Below are 5,229 nucleotides of genomic sequence, written 5' to 3'. Positions count from 1 at the left end.
TGCTGGGATTAACTTGTCTTGAGTGTGTCTCAGGGCCTGCATGGCTGAGGGACAGGCACTCTGCTCCAAGGCTCTGTTACTTCTCACCACCGGCCAGACGGCCTGTCTGCAGCCCTGTTCACACACAGGCACACAGACACATACACACACACGCGCACACACGTACACACACGCACACACACAGGTAGAGTTACCTAATATTTATCAACAACACGTATGCTTACTATGAACTACTAGCAAAAATGTTTACCGCCAACTAAGGCGACATGAGTCAGCAGGAAATGTTTGACGCCAGAACACACTCTCTAGTCTGGGTACCTCACTGCATCTGTCTATTGGTGTCAGTAGTGAGGTGTGAGCTGAGGAAGGTGACAGGCTCCCGTGTGAACAGGCCGATACAGAGAGCTATTCCTGAATGTTCCCACTGACGGTCCTGGAGTAAGGAACGCCAGTCGGCCCGGAACGCTGTCCCTGGCGCTGACAACATGGCATGTGACAAGTGTGCCCGCTGTCACCCGACCGGGGGTGTGTGAGGATCTCAGAGAGAAACACGGGACCTACAGACGTTTCTCAGGTAAAGAAGATGTGACGCATGCAACAAACAGCAGAACAAAAAAAGACATATTAGATATTTTAATTTCACCTTTATTTAACCAGGTAGACCAGTTGAGAACAAGTTCTCATTTAACAACTGCGACCTGGCCAAGATAAAGCAAAGACAAAAACAACAACACAGAGTTACACATAAACAACCGTACAGTCAATAACACAATAGAAAAATACATGTACAGTGTGTACAAATGTAGAAGAGTAGGGAGGTAAAGGAAATAAATAGGCCATAGAGGTGAAATAATTACAATTTAGCATTAACACTGGAGTGATAGATGTGCAGATGATGATGTGCAAGTAGAGATACTGGGGTGCAAAAGAGCAAGAGGATAAATAACAATATGGGGATGAGGTAGTTGGGTGTGCTATTTACAGATTGGCTGTGTACAGGTACAGTGATCGAGAAGCTGCTCTGACAGCTGATGCTTAAAGTTAGAGAGGGAGATATAAGTCTCCAGCTTCAGTGATTTTTGCAATTCAGTCATTGGCAGCAGAGAACTAGAAGGAAAGGCGGCCAAAGGAAGTGTTAGCTTTGGGGATGACTAGTGAAATATTCTGTACCTGCTGGAGCGCGTGCTACGGGTGGGTGTTGCTATGGTAACCAGTGAGCTGAGTTAAGGCGGGACTTTACCTAGCAAAGACTTATAGATGACCTGGAGCCAGTGGGTTTGGTGACGAATATGTAGTGAGGGCCAGCCAACGGGAGCATACAGGTCACAGTGGTGGGTAGTATATGGGGCTTTGGTGACAAAACAGATGGCACTGTGATAGACTACATCCAGTTTGCTGAGTAGAGTGTTGGAGGCTATTTTGTAAATGACATCGCCGAAGTCAAGGATCGGTAGAATAGTCAGTTTTACGAGGTTATGTTTGACAGCATGTGTGAATAAGGCTTTGTTGAGAAATAAGAAGCCGATTCTAGATTTATTTTTGGATTGGAGATGCTTAATGTGAGTCTGGAAGGAGAGTTTACAGTCTAACCAGACACCTAGTTACGTCTACATTACAGTAAGAGAACTTACGAGGACATAAACCATGTCCTCAATATGTCAAATGTCCTCATAAGGGTCAATGTATTAAGCTTGCCCACAGTGAAAACAGATCATTTTCAAAAGCAAACACACACACACACGCACGTACTCACACACACATCCTCTCAGAGAGATACAGAGGAGCAGATGTGCAGGTGACAGTCAGACAGTATCAATGTGACCAGGTGACAGGGTGTGTGTGTGTGTGTGTGTGTGTGTGTGTGTGTGTGTGTGTGTGTGTGTGTGTGTGTGTGTGTGTGTGTGTGTGTGTGTGTGCGTGCGTGTGTGTGTGCGCGTGTGTTGTCGTGTGGACGTCAGCATTAGTGTAATCTCCACAGCAGAGCAGAGCACACACGTAGTGGTGAGAGGAGACAAGTCCTGCAGGGCTGCAGGGTCTTTCCACTCACTATAATGCTGGTCACTCAAGTAATTGTTTTGATTGAACACTCCAGGTCTCTAACAAATAGCTGGTGAGAGGTGTGATGGAAAGTTAAAATTTGTGAGTGTGTGTGTGTGTGTGTGTGTGTGTGTGTGTGTGTGTGTGTGTGTGTGCGCGCGAGCCCGTATTTACTTGCACCGTAGAACAATCATTTTATAACATCAATGTGACCCTCAATTACTTTTAATATCACCCTTAAAACTACTACTTCTAGTTTGAACGTTGTAGCTATCAATTGTCCTGTTTGCAAAACGCCCACACAAGTGACTTATTTCAAACGTCACATTTCTGCTGTATAGACTTCCTATCGTGATGATCAATATCAGTAAAATCACCTCGATAAGTGGTCTGTTGGATCGTCATGATCACTTTGAGTTTATGGTCCCAGCTCTACACTGTCCATGCATCTCCAAAGGATGACCAGCCTTCCCCGTAGCAGCTTCTCTGTTTGTGTCAGTCTGTGACATGTCATCCTCTCTATTCTTCCCAGTGGCTTGGCCAGGGGACAGAGAGAGATGCAGTCCTTTGTGTCTGCCTGGTGTTGAACCCTAGTGAAAAGCACCGGGGATGAGGGAATGAGTTAAGTGATATTTCGCTCTTTGCCTGCCCCAACCCCCACGCACACTCACATGCACATGTACACACACGCGCGCACACACACACACACACACACACACACACACACACACACACACACACACTTCCTTCTCAATACACTCAGCAGCCCTCAGAGCTGGCTCCAGCTCCCAGCTCCAACACACACACACACACATATGCTCGGCCCAACGCTGACGCTGACAGCTTGCTCTTTTGTCCGTCACTCAACCGCAGACGAGAGCACAAACAAGGGAGGAGAGAGAGGCAGAGGGAGAAAGACAGAGGGAGAGATAAAAGCCCTCCCCCGGCCTGCCATAATCCAATTACAAGGCTGCAAATTTGATTGGCGCCCCCGGAGTGTGCCTTCAGCTGTCCGTCATTAGCGGCTGGGGAACAGGGGGCTAGCTCAGGGTGCTGTTAGCAGGGAAGGGTGGGAGGACCGTGTGTTTGTTTGTGTGTGAGGGAGTGTGTGTTTGTGTGTGTGTGCGTGTGTGTGCGTGCGTGTGGGATCAAATCTATTCATCTTAGATGAATTGAGGCAAACAAGAAAGAGGGAGGGAGAGATACACCACAGAACCAAAAGCATTCTTCCTCAGAGTGAGAATGTCCAAATGAATTGTGTCCGAATAGTGACCATCTAACAATCTGATGGAGTCCTTACTGTCAATGTGAAGGGAGGATGGAACAGGGAGGTTGACCTGTCCTGGAGGAATAGGAGTGGATGGACACTACTCTGTCCTCAGCAACGGTCAGCTCTGTGACAGTTACAGGGATCTGATAGAGAAATGAGAGACAGAGTAAACCATGAAAATGAGAGAAAATGAGAGATGGAGAGAAGAGAGAAAGACTGGATGATATAGAAGGACCTTCTAAATCAATAGAAGCCTATGGATCAATGATATCTACACTGTCATCGCTAATGACAACAAAATTGACCCCTGATGAACTGGTGTGTGTGTGTGTGTGTGTGTGTGTGTGTGTGTGTGTGTGTGTGTGTTTGTGTGTGTGTGAGACCAGGCCGAGAGGTCCCTGTGAATGCCAGAGAGACGCCAGGGATATCAACGCAGAGCATCCTATCTCCACAAGGAAGATCAGCGAGGAAGCCACAGACAGGACCGGGGTCTTATCTTTTATTGGCTGGCTCCTCTGTGGAGCTTATCTTTTATTGGCTGGCTCCTCTCTGGAGCTTATCTTTTATTGGCTGGCTTCTCCCAAGGAGAGCCTGTAAGCCGGGCCACTGCCAGCATGACTGCCCCATGGCAGATAACTCAATCACCAGTCTGGGAAGAAAGAAGACAGCCTGTTTCCACTTCTCCCTCTCTTTCTGTCGTGTTCTCGCAGTCTCTCACCCTCTCTCTCTCCATCTCGGTCTCTCTCAGTCTCAGTCTGTTGAGGGCTCAGGCCTGTCATGTTCTCTCACGTCATCTCGTCATGTTCCTCCTCTCTTTTTCTTCTAACCAGAGGCCCAATGCCGCTGGCTGTTTATGTGTAGTATACTTCCTGTATGACTGTATACTGTGTACCAGTAGGACTCATTTGCCAACTTACATCAGAATTTTCATTCAGTAAATTTTTAAGGTAAATGTGAATCTGTTACTGTGTATGAATTCAAGCCAAATGAATGCTGAGAGCTAAACGTATGGCAGGCCTAAGTAGAGCTTGTGGTGCTTCTTCAGGTCTAACGTCTTCCCTTTGAAGTCCCAGAGAGCAGAGAGGGTCTGTTCTGGATGTCTGTAATTATGTTGGGAGAGATGACCATCCCATCTGTCTTCATGTCATCATCAGACATGATGACATGACAATATCACACAAACACACACACACACACACACACACACACCAACGTACACACATACACATCAGTTATCTATAATGAAGACAAATTTGGAAAGTGAGAGAGCACTTGAGGTCCCTTTCCTGCTCTAACAGGAGGGGGGGTGGAGGGAGATAAGGGAGCTCAGGTAGAGTGCTCTGTCTGGGGGGAGGAGGCCAAAGGAGAGTGGGGTGCTTACTGGAGCTCTTTCTACTCTTCCACCATTACTTACCCTACAGTGCAAAACATTACGGTACTCAGGTACTAAATGCAGTATTACTTAACACAAGAGTGTGTAATGTTACAAAACAAAAAACCTAAATGTGTGTGGTTTCACAAACACATGGGGAGTAGAGGGAAGGTTGTGTAGTGTATTGTAGCCTCTGTAGCCTGCCTGTCTCCCTGTGTTATCACTGCAGTCCTCCCCTCTCGCATATCTCTCCCAGTCTACTGGACACATTCTCTCCTCAAGTCTGTCTGAAAAAGTTGGCTCCCCTTTACTTCTCTTTCTACTTTCTATACCTTTCTTTCTCTAGATCCCTCGTTACCTCTCAATCCTTCTCTTCCTCCCAGTCAGGTTGGCATGGTTGGTCTTTCTCTTCTCTCCTCTCCGTCAGACTCAAAGTTGTAGCCCCGCCCCCTGGCTCTCAGACTCTCGTGGGATTGGTCTGGCGCTGCCTGGCGCTCCTCTCTATCAGTGTGTGATGGAGCTGGGCAGCTCTGCTCAATGTCTCAGTGCT

General features: G+C 47.3%; 1 long non-coding RNA gene across 1 annotated transcript; it reads right to left on the bottom strand.

Annotated features, from left to right (window-relative positions):
• Positions 1 to 624: 624 nt before the first annotated feature.
• On the bottom strand, positions 625 to 5,229 carry LOC149985049 (uncharacterized). The gene is made up of 2 exons (XR_016485959.1): positions 5,038 to 5,229; positions 625 to 3,450 (listed from the first exon to the last, which is right to left on the bottom strand). It is a non-coding gene; the product is annotated as an uncharacterized LOC149985049 (long non-coding RNA).

The sequence above is a fragment of the Oncorhynchus mykiss genome, chromosome 2 (assembly GCF_057628025.1).
Source record: "Oncorhynchus mykiss isolate SJ-2025 chromosome 2, ASM5762802v1, whole genome shotgun sequence".
Classification (NCBI taxonomy): domain Eukaryota; kingdom Metazoa; phylum Chordata; class Actinopteri; order Salmoniformes; family Salmonidae; genus Oncorhynchus; species Oncorhynchus mykiss.
This window is presented reverse-complemented; position numbering and strand designations above follow the sequence as displayed.